General features: G+C 43.4%; 1 protein-coding gene across 2 annotated transcripts in view; it reads right to left on the minus strand.

Moving 5' to 3' along the window:
• AFTPH (aftiphilin) overlaps window positions 1-6,332 on the minus strand; it is a 42,448-nt gene extending 36,116 nt beyond the window's left edge. For both annotated transcript variants that reach the window (XM_064709236.1, XM_064709235.1), the window contains exon 1: window positions 6,128-6,332. The gene's annotated coding sequence lies outside the window, so the exon portion shown is untranslated. The remainder of the gene's footprint in view (window positions 1-6,127) is intronic.
• Window positions 6,333-16,455: the final 10,123 nt, after the last annotated feature.

The following is a 16,455-nucleotide window of genomic DNA, read 5'->3' on the forward strand; positions in this document are numbered from 1 at the left end:
TGTAGTTTTTCTTCAGAAAGAATTTCATTATGGTCCTCTTTCATGACTTCCAAAAGTGTTCTATCTGCCAGCTAGAAACCAAATCAGTTCTTGTCCATTGAAACCTTTGGTGAAAACCCACAGGTCTGACAAAACAAATACTTTGCTCCTTATTTCATTTAGTTAATCCCTGCTTTGTCTGGCATTTCAAATACAGCTGGCACTGTGGCTTCATCTTTTGTAGTCCTTTTACCCAGCTCAGACATACCTTGGTCAAGACATTCTGCTACCTTATCCTGTAAACCTGGTATTTCAAGTGATGTTTACAATGTGATTTAACCCGAAGTAGAATTTGAACAAGTTCTATGACCAATGATATGGATTATTCATCATCTTGTTTTTGAGCCAATTGGTGACCAAATTTAAAAGTCTAGTACAAAGTTAACTCTGTTCACTTACAGATTCTTTAAACATGTACTTCTTAAAAGAAACCACCAATTTTTCAGTACACAATATCATAAGGATTGTGATTTGAAGGCAATTATAACAGCCTTTACTTGTGTAACAGAGCATAACTCGCCTAACTTCTGTGATTTGTAATAAGTAACAACCCAGGTTTCTGGCATCAGACCTTACACCCCGAGGTGAGGAATCTGACACAGCTAAAGAGTTCATGTTTAGTGGATTTCTTTAGTCACAAACACAGATTTATGCTGACAAATGCCAGTAACTTCTGCAGATCTCAACAGTTTGAGATTAGACTGAAAACAGATTTCTATCAATTGCTCATGGCACGTGGTTGTAGCAAGGTTTTCTAGGAAAAATAAAGAAATGTATTCTCTCTCAGATGCCATTTTCTGTATTTCTTTCTTTTACCTGTTTGCTTGTTGGGGTTTTATTCACTGGAAATGCTAGCTCTTGCTTCCATGTGCTTCTTTATATTCAAATTCTAAAGTTCACCATCAAGGGATTTCTCAAAAAATTTCAGTACCACAAACAGGAGACCACTGTGTAAGTCATACTATAAATGCCATTCACCAATACACTCACATACTATAAATGCAATTCACCAATACAATCACAAAACATATTGACATTGTACTCTAAAGGAAAAAAAAGCTGCTTAATTAATTAAGAGTCAAGGTTCAAACCTTTTTTCTCAAGTCACATGCATTTAAGAATGCAATTCAAGTTAATTTGAAACATTAAAAGAAAACAAATCAGTAATACTAAAAAAAATTTGATAGGCAAGGAACTGGAAAGAGAAAATGCAAATCCTCCTTTTCTGATCACTAACTAGGTTTTCAAAACATTTACAACAAAACCAGGCTATCTGCTTATTTGTTTGCAGTAAATAGGGAACAATATGTGCTTTCCTCACACACAGATCACATCCTTGTTCACTACCTTTTTGTAGAGTAATAGCAACAGCCTAACAAAGACTAGGCAGCATAGGAACAATGCAATTACACTACACAAAAGCAGGTATAAATAGTTCCTTCTCTGTGTATCTTCCAAGGCAAGACTTGAAACAGCATGTTTGGCTCTTACATAACACCTCAAAAATCAGGAGGTCTCAGAGAGTATCTCTAAAGAAACACTTGAGGCATGGAAATTCAAAAGAAACCCCTTGTAAGGCAGAATGTTTCCTTTAACTTGAGAGGAAGGAAAGCAATGAATAACCTCTCAGCTGTGGATTATTCTGAAGAAAAGCTGAGTTAAGCAAACCACCTCCTTAAAGCACACAGGAAACACAATAATCACAAATGGCACAATCAAGATCTCCATGACAGAAATTACAATGTTACTGAAATACCTTACAGTAAAAGCCTTGCAATGGCAAGGAGATGGATTCAAGTCATTAGCTGCTAGCATCTGATCTTTCCAAGAACATTTAACTCTTACTGCAAGGGAATTCCTCTAGCAAATGCCAAAAATATCACAGTAAGGACCAGATTTAGACCTCTTACTACAGCACAGTGTTGGCTTCCAGTAGGAAAAGCTATCCTCTTCCATCATCTCTTTGTCTTTTCTTTGGCTTAAGAACAATGGAAACCAGATTCCCAGTCTTTCTGCACCTGAGAACCTATTTCTAGAATGGTAGTTGTAAATGAGGAGAGCCTGTCTGTTAGTACAGCATTTCTGCAACCCAAATCCACTCTAGAGAGAGTCTGTCCAGGCTGAAGTCAATATGTTCTTAAATTGGTTTAATAAGCTTACTTTTATTTTTGGAAATAGTTACCAGCAAACAAAATAGAGCAAGAAAATGTTTACTTCATAAAGCCTCCAAGAAATCAATGTTTTCGATTTTGAACTTAATGCTGTTACAGCCAGAAGGCCCATTACCCCAAGCAGGAGTTTCAGAGCACCTTTTCTTGGACATGCATGAGTTGAGGAAAACAATATTCTCCAGTTCCAGTAAAGCCAACATATCTAAGCCTTATTTCTCGCTACCAACCATTTGCAATTATTCATTCCACTGTACATTACTGTGGTTTCAAACACTAAATTTTCTGGACACTTTCTATTACAAAGTGTTGTACGTATACTGAACATTAAAGTAACATAACTCAGGACAGCTTCACCAAGAATCTGGCACTAATCTCAGGCAGCTCATTCTTCCTGTTCTCCTGTGCTCCCCAGCCTGGCATTAAACACCAGGCACCCCTAGACAATCCAGCCTATTCCATATTCAAACCTCTCTGACAGTGCTGCTCTTCCTCTCATCACTGACAATGCAGCAGGACCAAGTTAGGTGGCACACATGTGAAATTTAAACAGATCTTGGATATAAGCACTTCCATTTTAAATGTTAAACTATATAAAGAAGTAAACATGTATTATCAGTAGTTGTGCTGCTTCACTTCTTCCTGTTTCATTTTGGCTTAGCTGCAGAATCAGAGAAGCTGTTGGAAAATATGAATCTAAATGTTCTGTTGTTTCATTAAACTCTTTTTAACCACGAATAGCATTACTCCCCAAACCTAAAAGACCAGGTTGTCCACAAAGTTACTATAAGCAAAAAAATGTTTCAACTCAAAGTCTACTGATATGCTTTAACAGCTGCAGCTGTGCATAAACTGTAAACAGAAAGTGGGGAAAATGTTGTAAGAACAAGCACATTTTCAATTCATATGGGCAAACACAAGTGGCTGGGACAGTCAATCAGGTTACAGCCTGGCTCTGTGGAATGCAGCATTTGTGTCCAACACACAGCACACAGCCACACAATGTGTAAAGACAGAGGCTACAAGTAACACATAACTCAGATGTTTTCATTCTTATGGTTTCTTAAATTCATTTTAAAACAGTGCTTAACTCAGTGAGAAATCTATTTCTGGATGTTACCCTCAAACATACTAGCTGGGAATGTGTTCTAAATTAGGATAAAAAGATGCTAGATTAGAAAGTATTAGAACTAGATTACCTAGGGTCAAGTGTTCTCAGAGACTTGCCCACAGAGCAGTGTGATCTCCATCACACACAAACCCTTCAAACTTCACACAGGCTGCAGCACAGAGTGGATCAGAGCTGCCCAGGGCTGCACTCTGCTGTGACAGCTTCTCCCACAGCCTGACACAAGGAAAACAGCCATGGGTCTGTTCCCATTACTGCAAATGTACTCACTGCTTGTTTTCCAGGGAGCAGGCTTACTTATTCACCATTTATCCCACCTACAGACATTACCTCATATTAAAAACACAATACAGGAGGGACACCTAATACTCCAAAGAATAAAATCTATTTTCCATCGCTTATCAACAGACATATGAACTTGAGGTGTCACGTTTCCTTCACCCTACTTCCAAACACACTAACGTGAAGAGAGGATTTGCCCTTCCCTGTGGTTCTCCCAACACAGGGCTCTTGGATTTGAAAAACCCAAATTACTTGCTTTACAGCAGATTTCTTAGATCACCTTGCAAGTGGCACCAATACAGAAATATTCCTTGCAATTGAAAACTTTAATTGCCAAAGATATTAGCATGAAAGAAAGTCCACAGAAAATGAGACTGTCAGTTTTCAAACAAGGCATTTCAAGGCTTTTTTTCTCTCTGTGTGTGTGTGTGTGTGTGTGCATAGCAGCAGCTTACTCAGTGTGGTTTTTTAGCACAAAGCAGAAAATCTAACAGACAAAATTTCTAACACCTAGGAATGAGTAGGATCTAAGGCACTTCTCTAACTATCCAGAAAAATTATAAGTATTTTGAATCCCCATGAAAGGGTGAGCATGTCATTGCGCTGAAATGTTCACAAAGAAGCAGTTTAAGTTGTCAAACAGCACAATAGCACAGAGAGGAATGAACGTTCTGTCGAGAGAGATAATGGTATCTGCAAGAAAATTATGCTGCGGAGTGTAGTGAAAACAACTCGATCGAGCATCAGTTTCTTTACCACTGGATTTCCAACTGATACCACCACAGCCCTGCAAGGACAGCTCAATGAATATTTCAAGAGGAAAAGGCAGAGCTGACTGAGGTCCATCTAAGGTGCTCTATTATTTCCACTGTGAAAGACAAGTCTTTTCAAAGTACTGAAAGTTTCAGAATTTACTTTAGGTAATAAGGGTGATAAAAGTCTTGTGTTAGCTCAGTAAGCTGCTGGTGGAGTTTTTAAGCAGAAATGTAGAGATCACACAGAGCCCTCATCACCAGCAATATGTGACACAAGTATGATTCACTGTGTGAACTCCAGATTTTATAGCCTATTAAATCCTTTGCTAAACAAAAACATGATCTGAGCAAAAACAAAGTACATTAAAAAAACAAATGAGGCTGAGATCCTTCAACTGCTTACTTATAAACAAATTAAGGAAATAAAAACAAGAGGTCATACTTTCACATGACCTTAAAAGGTCATACAATGTGTACTTTATGCAACTAGCAGTGCAGAATGAAAACACCAGAGCTCCATTAGCTTTTCTACGTATTTTTAAGTCTCATTCTCACATTCATGCTATTTATTCTTACGGACATGACTGTTTAAAATAAACAAAACAAGCCCTCAGTAGCCACAGGTACTCCAACTCTTCCCCAGGCTCCCACAGTTAATGTCACATTCCTCCAGGTACAGCTCCAACTTCAGGGGGAGAAACTGCTACCTGTGCATTGCATGAGCAACCCTCTGCCCGTGCTGACAACACAACAGACCATTTTTATTTTTAAAGTAGGCTAATTGCCTTTCCAAGTCTAGTTCATATGTCCAGAGAATAAAATAAGGAGGAAATACTTTTAATTTTGTTCAGTCTCCGAGGACCAATCCAGCTAAAAAGCAGCATCCATCAAACTCACTTTACCATGGGCTCAACAGCTGAAAAATGAGTTCTAATGAAGCATGTTGGGCTCTAAACCATGCATGGAAACAAAACTTGTAAAGCCAACCCAGTGCAGCTCCTGTCAGCAATGCTTCTCTACTCACTCCAGTCATTTATGAACAGATGTTTGCTTAAGGAGCATTAAACTGCCGGTATCCATTTCTGTGCTGAAGATGGAAGGAAGGGCTGTCACTATTAAGAGGCCAATTTACTGACACTGTGAAGGAATCCCAAGGTTCAAGCGTTGTTTTTAAGGCACTGTCTTCTCTAAAGAAAAAATTATATTTTGGTTCACCAAGCAGACACTTCTCATAGCAAACCGAGGTGTCAGGACCTAACAGCATTTGAGCAATTTCGCCTCATTTCAGAATGACATTACCTCTTCCTCAAAAAGAAAAACGTCGTACTTAAATTATCGTAACTCTGTTCAGCCTGTCATGTCCAGATGCATTTAGCAACAGACACACTCTACGCCCCCCGAAAGAGAAAGCTTGTCAGGAAAAGCCAAACACACAGGACAGCCGAACTTCTTGCACCGCATCCCTGCGCCCTCTCCCAGCTGAACCCCAGGAAAGCGCGGGCCCCGCCGCAGGACAAAGCCGAGCCAGCCCGCTCCGGCTGCGGCGGGACGAGCCCGGGGAGCGGCGGGGCTCCCCCTGCCCTGCCCTGCCCCGCCCGGGCCCGCCGCCCTCCCCCGCGGGCCCACGGCAAGGACGGCGCTGCCCGACAGGCCCCGGCCGCCGCCGCCGCGCCCCGGGGGCAGCGCCCAGGGGTCCCCGGCGCCCTTCGGCGGCCGGGCCCGGCGGGAACGAGCCGCCCCCCGCCGTCTCTTACCTGCGGGCTGCGCGGGGGGCGGCGGGGCCCGGGCGGGCATGGCGGCGGGCGGGGAGGGGGAGGGAAGGAGGGAGGAAGGGGAGAGGGGCCGCGGCCGGTTATCTGCGGCCTCCCGCGGCAACCGCCATGGAGGGGAGCCCCTGTGGGCGACAGGAACCGCGTAGCTGCGGCCCGGCCCCCTCCGGCCGCCGCCTCCCGCCCGCCGCCGCCCACCGCGCTCCCGGCACGCACCGCGCCGCCCCCGCCTGCGTCACGTCCGGCCCGGCCCGCGCCCCACCGCGCACCGCGCTGCGGATAAAGGGCTGAGGGAGCGGGTGCTACGCTTCGGGCGTCCTGCTGTGCTGTGCTATGCCGGCGGGACTCAGGGCTCTAGAGCAGCCTGAGGCTGGAAGGGACCCTAAACGTCAGCTGCTTCCATGCCCCAGCGAGCGTGTGTTAACATTGTAAAGAATAACGTTTAAAAGTGTAGCGTTTGAGTAGCGTGCAAAGCCTGCCATTCGTCCTGGGGCCGTGGTTAACTGGGCTCCGTGCAGCGGTCACGAAGCGGCACGAATTGCGTTAATAAAATAGCGACCGAAGTGTAACATTAGAGCTTTGTTACGGAATCACGGAATGAATTCTGTTGGGAAAGAGCTCTGAGGTCACCGGGCCCAGGCTGTGACCCGGCACCGCGGAGCCAGCCGGACACGGCACCGAGAGCCGCGGAACCGAGTGGCTTCCCTGAAACACCTCCAGGGACCGTGACTCCACCGCCTCCCGGGCAGCCCATTCCGGGGCTGAATCACCTTTTCTGTGCAGAAATTCCTCCCAGTGTCCAACCTAAACCTTCTCTTGCTTACAACTATGGCCTCTTGTCCTGTCACTGGTGGCCTGGAGGAGAGGCCGACGCACCTGCAGGAGCAGTAAGGTCACCCCAGAGCCTGTGCTCCTCCAGAGACTCTAGATCCGTACACACCATGTTTAAACACGCAGTAGTTTGGATGAGAAAGGCTTAAAACATAGAACATTTCATGTTTCACATCGGTTAGTGGAATAAAAATACCTCAAATGCATTTAAGGGTAATTATAATTAATCTGCTAATTTAATCAGCAAGAGAAGGCTTCAGTGAAGCAGGGGGGAATTATATTGTTAATGCAACGTTTCTGTGACGTTCTGAATCCTGTTAAAATAGCTGAAGATAATCATGGATGACTATTAATGAGTCTGTGTGACTATTAGTGAGGCTCTATTACTTCGCCTCCTGGTGGCTGCTCTCTTTTCACAGCTTAGTGTCAGAATGGCAGAGTGAAGCTTGTGCTGACCCGGCAGGACTGAAGGAGAAGCCTGAGGGAACAGGAAATCGGGTAATTTAGCGTTCAGCGACCTTCACCCCGTGTACAACAATGCGATTTACAAATCGTGAGGGCATCGTGTAAAAACAGTGAAATACTTTGCTGTAAAGCAACAGAGAAACGAGATCTTCCCTGCCCCTTCCCCTAATACCTGGCAGTAGCCATGAAGTTCCAGAGGCCCGAAGCATCCCTTACTGTGGGGTGCCATCTCGTGAGGATTCATTTTCCATTCCAGCTGTGTTTGATTGGTGGTCATTGGCTATGAGTGTTAATCTTCCTGTTGTGAATAATACAATTGGAGAAGGTAAAATAATAATTACCTTCTCTTTTACATCTGCCTTGCCAATAATTTCAACGATGCATGAAATAAACATGCTGCCTGTAAACTCCACAGACAGCAACATAAGTCCCAGTGTTGTCCAAAAGAATCAGATTTTTTTCCCAGTGCAACAAGCCAATAATTACACACTCAAGAGAGACATTAGTTATTTATCTCAGAGTTGGACAAGCTTGGATCCTCTGTGGTATTCCACAAATCAAGTACACAAACTATAAAAACTTTTTACTATCTATACATTTTAGCAAACAAAGAAATTAGTGTTCATTGGCTACAAGTTACAGAGTTCTCTCACTAATTGGTACTCTCTCCTCTATTGTTTAATGACTCTCTCACTTCTCATGCTGATTAGTCTGCATGCCCAGGCTTTTCCTTGCTCTGAGGTGGGCTCTCTGTTGCTGGTTGTGATCTGTCCCTGCTGGAATTACCTTTTACCCAGGCAGAGCTGATTCGGCATGGTCACTGAGTTGTCTTTATTGGTTTCTTCCTTATCTTGGGAGCTCTGCTCAATGTCCTTGAGGCCCAAAATTCTGCATTCTTTGTGCCCACTATCAGTGGTGCATCCTTCTTCCCAAGCCTGGTTAACCTCCCCCTGGGTCTGAGATCATTGAAGCAAGTCCAGCTCTAAACCTTAAGAAGGCAATTCTACCCACAAGTAATTTGTTTTTCAACACCTGTATGTCAGAGCTTGTTAGCTACTCTGTTTAAATCTCCCTTCTTGCTGATTTGGCTTCAAAGTATATAAAGACCAAACATTAAAGAACATCCTTTCTTTAGAAAATTTTACATATTACACATTTTGCAACACTGGCACCCTAAAGAAAAACAAAATAGTAAAGCCCTTCTTGTGCAAAAGCCCACAGTTGCAGAACAATCAGTTATCTCAGAAGAAAATCCAGGAAGATTAATGATGTCAATAATCAGGTTCTAGATTAGAAGGAAATTTATTAAGTAAAATTTCAGATGCTTTGAAGAAGTGACTCATATCCTAAGCTATAAAGACAAAAAATTCCTCCAAATAGTTCCTGCCAGTCTGGTGTGGTGAAAATTTCCTTCTCTTTCTTGGTGGCATTCAGAAGTTTCCAGGACCAGAAGCGTTAATCAGTATGCAGTTGTGAGTCCATAAAATTCACTTAACTTGAATGCAGGATCAGATAGGAGGTAAGCATGTCACACAAAAAAATGAAGTTAATATTCACTTAGGCATAGTGTGAATGATTGACAAGATGTGTGGGATTTCTTCAGTCGTTCCTGCATAAGCTTTGCTGTTGAAGGAGATTACATTTGCTTGTGAAGGCAGACTGACTCTTTATAATAGCATTAGCCATATCATGTATTAACTCTGTGAAATGGAATTCATGCGTTACAACAGTAATTTCAAGGTTGTATTTTTAACATATGAAAGTTTCCTTTACACAATTGCATGGATCGTAAACACTGTATCTTGTTTGGAGATGATTCTAGCGCAGTGTTCTATCCATTTTCAAATAAATGGTGAGGTGTTTTTAAAGCAAATGCTTTCAAGCAATTTGTTTTCCTAAAGCATGGTAATAAAATTTATAATTTTGATATATCCATCTCAACGTGAATCCCTTCTGCAATAGAGGTTTTAAGTCGAGCTGGTCTGGTCTTGCTAGGTGTGAGGCTGAGCCTTGACTTGTTGACTGCAGCAAAGAGGCTTTATCAGTCACTGCTACCGAGTCCTGGACTGTCAGGAGAGGGCGCAGCCTTCCCAGAAGTGTCAGATGCAAAAAGGTGCTCTGGTGTGTCAGAATGATTCAGAAAGGTTCTCCCAAAACCCTGCGTGGTCTGGGAGACACAGACACTCCTCCTGGTTTGGGAATTGAGGACGGCGGAAAGAACCTGCTATGGTCGGCATCCATGTCCTTCATAAAACTTCATCATTCATAATTCTCAAAAAAATGGAGTATGTAGTATTTACAGAGAAGAAATTTAGGGTTTATTTCTCATTTTGAAGACTACAACATGGCTCTTGAATTTTAGTTTAGTAAATTTTAGTTTTACATAAGCTGTACCATATATTGTAATGTGATGCAGAAAATCTGAAGGATGTACTGCTGGTAGTGGATAGTGCAGTTCTTTTTTTCTTTTTAATTTCAGAATTACATACAGTGCAACATGGCTCATGCCAGTGCAAACATTTTTTGTTTCCCCACTGAGTGAGGAAGAAATTTGCTATAATCAAAGGCTAGATAAGTCTCCAAAATTCAGGCAGTGTGCTTCCCTCTCTGTTTTGTCTGGCAATGCTGCTGATCAGAAACTAGATGGCCAGTGTCCTGAGAAATTATCATCCTTGGTTTTCCTTATTATTATTTTTTAATTCACAATCCAATCAGACATTTAAAGGTTTTGTATTATCCATAGAATGAATTTTAAATGGTCTTTTAAGATACCAAATAGTTTAATTTCATTAATGCCTTATGCTTACATTTCTGCTATTGGCTCTGTCCTCGGCCAAGTGCTCTTCACCATCTATTTTAACACCTTGGGTGCAGGGCTCAAAGGAATACTAAGTTTGCTGCTGTCACTAAATTGGGATGAGCTGTTGACTCCCTTAAGGCCAGAGAGGCCCTACAGAGAGACCTTGAGGAATTAGAAAGCTGGGCAATCACCAACCATGTGAAGTTTAACAAGGGCAGGTGCTGGATTCTGCACCTGGGATGGGGCAGCCCTGGATGTACAGCCTGGGGAATGAGAGGCTGGAGAGCAGAGCCGTGGAAAGGGACCTGGGGATCCTGGTCCATGGCAGGGTGAACATGAGCCAGCAGTGCCCTGGCAGCCAGGAGGGTGACCTGTGTCCTGGGGACATCAGGGACAGCATCCCCAGCCAGGCAAGGGAGGGGATTGTCCTGCTCTGCTCTGCACTGGGGCAGCCTCATCTCGAGTGCTGGTGGCAGCTTTGGGTGCTGTGATATAAAATAGACATTAAAGTACTAGAGAGTGTCCAAGGGAGGCCACAAGGAAGGTGAAGGGTCTGGAGGGGAAGCTGTGAGGAGTGGCTGAGATCACTTGGTCTGTCCAGCCTGGAGGAGACTGAGGGGAGACCTCAGTGGGGTTTCTGACATCCTCAGTGGGGGCAGCAGAGGGGCAGCACGAATCTCTACCGGTGACCAGTGGCAGGAGTTGAGGAAACAGCCTGAAGCTGAATTGGGGGAGGTTTAGGTTGGGTATTAGGAAAAGGTTCTTCACCCAGAGGATGGCTGGCACTAGAACAGCTCCCCAGGAAAGGGATCACAGCACCAAGCCTGGAAGAGTTCAAGAAAGATTTGAACAAGACTCTCAGGCACATTGTGTGATTGTTGGGATGTCATGTGCAGGGCTAGGAGCTGGAGCTCAACCATCCTGATGTGTCCCTTCCAACTCAGTATATTCTATGATTCTAATATTCTGTGAAATCATTGCAATTCATCTTCCCAGAGTGTTTTGACTTTTTCTCATTCTGACATGAAACTGAATTGGCACATTTCTCTGAAATGTTTTAAATTCAGTAAAACTGCATTTATTTTGGACCCTTATAGCTGAAATAACCCTACAACTGCATTATCAAGCAGAAAGGTCTTTCCTGACTGAATTCACCAATCAGCCTCAAAAGCTTTATATGAAAGTTTTTTGTGGCTGTGGTTTCATGAGGTGGGCATTATGAAAGCTAGTTGAATGAATAATATGTGCTTTCTGCTGGCTTCTAAATGGGCATCAGTCAATAAAAGAAAAACTCTGCAGTCCCTGCTAGCTGAGTTCAACAAAGCTGCAGCTGAGCAGAGAATGAACTGTTGCTAAAGCAGCCTGTTGCTGAACCCCACTGTCCTTTGGCATGGAAAGGTGATAAGACAGATTTATGAGCAGTGTTTCTTTGGGGAGTGGCTGGGGCTTTCAGCTCCACCCCGAATCAGTGCACACTGCCGGGCTCCTCCCCAGGGCAGCGCTGGGCTCTCACCTGTGCTAGAGTTGGGGGAGCCAAGAGTGCCTCTCTTGGCCCCAGGGCATCACCCAGACACATCAGAGACCCCTTGTGAAGAGCCCATCCAGGTGTGCAAACTTCCCACATCATCTGCATCACTGCTACTCCTTTTGGCACTGACCTCTGGGCATGCAGAATGACCAGGCACTGGTTTCTCTGGTTTTGGGGATCCAGCAAAGGTTCTTTAGCTTTTCCCAGCTCCCCAAGCAAGGGACTGTTTCCATTCTGTTCCAGTTGCAATGGCATAAAATATAAAACATTGTTCCATATGTTTCAGATGCAACATGTAAGTATTCTGTTTGATGCAGTGCAAGTTTGTTACAACTTTTCACAAGTCTCCCTGGATATCTTTGCTGGAGTCCTAAAACAAAAGTGAGAAGGCATTGCTATGTCAGCAGCTCATTCTCTTGTGATTAACAAGCCACTAAAATTTTCAGAATTGTCCCTAAACAGGCCTGAATGTATTAACTACAAAGAACCCAGTGTAGTTACAGAGAACAGAAATAACATTTATTTTAGAAGTCTCTTACATCTGAATGTAGGTTCTTTGGGTTTAGCTCAGGCTTATTTGGGCAAGAATACAATTGTTGACACTCAACAGTGTTTGTTAGGAGGGTTGAGGGTTTTGTGGTGGAGGAGTTTGTGATGTGGTGCTTTGTGTGTGTGTGTGTGTGTGTGTGTGTGTGTGTGTGTGTGTGTGTTTTGGTTTGGCTTGGCTCTTTTGGTTTGGCTTGGTTTGGTGGTATGTTTCTTTTAAAGAGGTTCTTTCTGAGTCTTGGCCATGTTTGCATGGAGCATCTTGGAGCATCTAATGAAGATGAAGACTCACATTCTTGCCACATGAGGGCTTACCCAGTGGACTAACCAGATCATGAATGTCTGAAGAGCCCCACTCTACCTGCTGTGGCCTAGACCACATCCTCCAAATGGCACAAGTTAATGACTTCAGTGTGGAAATGCTACGTGTGCGCCTGGCCTCAACATATTTGCTTACATAGCTCATCAGCAAGGTGTGCAAAGTGTATTTTAGTGTATGCACATATTAATGGTGATGAGGCTTGTCAGCAGAGTCTGTAACCAAACCCAGATCTGACAATACTTCCTTCTCCTAGAAGATGGTATTGAGTACCTCAGCTGTCAGCAGGAAAGCAAGATTTCTCATGCCCACAGCAGCAAAACATTCCAGTGCAACTAATTGTTTTGGTTTGGTTCTTGTTGGTTTTTGTTTTGGGTTTTTTTTTAGTGCAGGCTCTAAATGCAGAAAGCCCATAAGAAAATAAATCAAAATTATTACTTCATGATAGTCCCTTGCCTTTAAGAGATATGGCTTGTGAGCTTTTTACATTTAAGATGAAAAGTGCTTGAAAGAGGTTAAGACCATTATTCTGTTTTAATGGTCTCATTGATTTATTGGGCAAAGGTGAGATGATTTCCAAAGTCATCCTCCTCCCTGCTGCATCACTTCCTTTGTGTGAGGGAGGAGTCAAGAGCCTCCAACACCCTTGAAGATCAGCTGATAGGAAATTCCAAGGTACAAACTATTCACTCTGTGTGTGTAATAAATATGTGTGTAATAGGCACAATGACAGCAATCTCTTGCATACCAGCCTGTGCAGAGTAGTAGTATACATTCCTGTATTCTCCATTAATGTCCATTTGAAGACATTTTCACTTCTAAGGCATTCTGGAGTTAGGGGATATTTTGTTTGGTTGGGTCTTTTAGAGGTTTAGGATCACTGAAAATTACCTCTACCACTTCCCCACCCCCCCATATATTTAAGAAGACCTGCAATATCCTATTTTAATCACACAAGTTCATCTCACTTCTGTATGTCAACACAGTCACTGTAATTCAGGTATCAGGTTCAGATGTTTTGATTAAGTTTTTCTAATAAACTAATGTTGTGTGATTGGCAGTGATTCTTATAAATAAAAATAATTTGAGATTTTTTTTGCAAAGGTCATGTCTTTTTCTACAGTGAATGACAAAATGACCATTAAACACATAGTAGCATTCAGTTCCAGGTTTAAAAATGGAAATGGCAGAGGCTTTTCTGGGTTAATGACAACTTATGTCTCAAATGCAACTGCTATGCAAGGAAAGTGCTTTCTTTCATAGGTGTTTGTCAAAATCCTTCTCGTTGTCTTTCAGGCTCATATCTGATGCCTTGTTTCAGAGCCATATGTTCCAATTTTATCCTCTGTCATATTTTTCTGTAATAGGTTGCTTTCTTGATCTACATTCATTGAGATGCAAAGCATCTGGGATGTAGGCACAGGAGAAGGCTAAATCTCAGAAAAAAGAGCATTTCTTCCTTGAAAGCTCTTACACAAGAAATGTGTGAGATTGGCTGTACCTGACCCTAAATTACCTGACAAGGCTGTTGTCATGAACAAGAAGACAGAATCAGGAGAGGAGATGCCATGCTCCAAGTAGATAAAATGTGTTTGAATGTTAACAGAATGTCAGCCCCAGCTGCCAGAGTCCTGCATGCAACAACCTTTGGCTGCACCAGCAGTCAGGGTGAGACCTTCAGATGGAGGAGTCTGTTGGTCTCTGTGTCATCCCATTGTTGTCTCACAAGCAGAAAGAAGAGAGAGTGAACACCTGACATTTTTGCCAAGAACAGGCTGAGTGGGAGAAGGAGCAGGCAGAGAGGGGTGTGGAGAACAGGGAGGGAAACAGCCAGGTGGCAAAGAGAAGCACAGACCATGGGGGAGATGAGGAGATGAAAAGTCCAACCTCAACCCCTTCTATACCCAGGATCAGTCAGAGGTCTCTGGAGAGCAGCTGAACCAGCTCTGTGTCCATGAAAAGAGCTAGGAAAGATGACATTAGGTAAATCCAAGTACCTGAGCAATCTGTTTAAGGTCATTAGGCTCCTCTTTCTAAATCATGGCTAGCTGGGTTTCAGCAGTGGGAAAAGAATGCTGTCTCTGAGTCAGCTTCTTGGTTCTGGGAAGCAAATGTAATCGCATCAAGCTTACTTGGAGTCACTGATGTGGTCTCCAGGAGCCCTTGCCTTGTTTCCTCACCATTCTCTGCATCTCTGCACCAAAAATGCAATCTAAGGGCAGCCTGTGGCACTACAAGGGAGCAGTAAGCTGCAGTCACCCCCATCTCTAAAGTTACTTAACTCAAGGGAATTTGGCTCAAAGTTTTCAGTTTTTAACTACTGAGCTGGAAAAAAGTGCAATACACATAATAAATCTTTTCATTTATAGGGTTGGGTGCTGCTTGCAAGGAGCCTTGATTCCCAGCATAGGCTGATCCCCAAGCTGGTGTTCTGAAGGAGACTCTTTTGTCTCAATTTCCCTGCATTTATCGAATTGTTTATAATGTAGGCCACAGGGTCTTTTCTGTCTGTTTGGTCTGATGTAGGTCAGCAGTTCAGTGGATTCAAATGAATGACTGATAGCAACCTCCAGTTGGTTTCCATGGAAATGGCATTGGGCCAATTGCCCAGATGTGGAATGTTGTAGGAGCAAAGGAGACATAATTATTTCCAAATTTGGCCACAATCCATATTATATCCATATTTATCCATATTTTGCTGCAAATGGCCTTGTCTTCTTTGGCAAGATATCCCGTGGGCAGAGAACATATCCTTAGTGACTCACTGTTCTTATACTGGGTATATACCATGTTCCATGCTGGGTGGAGTTTCCAACAAGTTCTCCTCTGTGGAGAGGCCAAGACTCACGACCCTTGCTAGGCATGCAGCTGAGTCCCAGAATCAAACCTCTGGCTCCTTGGCAGCCTGTCTCTGATGCTGCTCTTTATGGGATCACTCACAGACCTTTGAGCAGCAATTAAATCTTGGTACAAAACCTCTATTGAGGTTTTCAAGGAGCAAAGGCTCCTGTGCATATCCTCATGTGAAGCAGGAAGGAGTTTCAGGAGCACTGCAGAGATCTCCCACCAGTCAAATGCTTGTTCCTCTTACTCAAAGAGGTCATCACCTCTTTGAATATGAGCCAGCTTTTGTTCAAAAACAACGTCAGCATTTTAGCACATGACAGCCCCCAACGTGTCCTCTTGTACCTTCTGGGATCATTTTGTCTGAATTGTGCTGATGGAACCCAATTGCTATCAGATGGCCCTTTGCAGAGTTGCTTCAGGGGTGAGGGAGATGTGGACTGAACATGCTGGGGTAGCTGTCACAAACTGGCCTATTCTTCTCATGTTGTGGCCAGCCAGTCAGGGATGGTTGGTGTGTTATTCACTTCCTGGCTGCTGAGCCATGAGTCCTTGATCTTTTTTCTGTATAAATGTCTTCAGATGCAATTTGACAGCAGGTTGCACTCAGAAGATTTTTCCACTCTGCAGTCCTACACTATCAAGACATGCCTAAATTATCCTAGAGGCCATGCCTTCAGAGAGGCATGGGTTAGTTACACATCTCTGGTTTTGACTGACAATTTATACACCCTCCCTAGCTAGGCCACTTCTCTGGAGAGTCCCCATTTCTTGATCTGACAGAGATGCAGGCAGACAGAGCTACAACCCTGCACTATATAGAAGAAAACCAGGGTCATAACCCCTACAAAACATGACAGAGTCACTGCATGCTCGGGTTTGCCTTGGAGCTGGTTTGCTTTTACAGAGCCAGACCAGTTTCTTCTGAGTCAGATCCTGTTATATGCACACGACTGTAGTGCCTTTAATTCATTTTAAGA

Source organism: Zonotrichia leucophrys, chromosome 3 (assembly GCF_028769735.1).
Source record: "Zonotrichia leucophrys gambelii isolate GWCS_2022_RI chromosome 3, RI_Zleu_2.0, whole genome shotgun sequence".
Taxonomy (NCBI): domain Eukaryota; kingdom Metazoa; phylum Chordata; class Aves; order Passeriformes; family Passerellidae; genus Zonotrichia; species Zonotrichia leucophrys.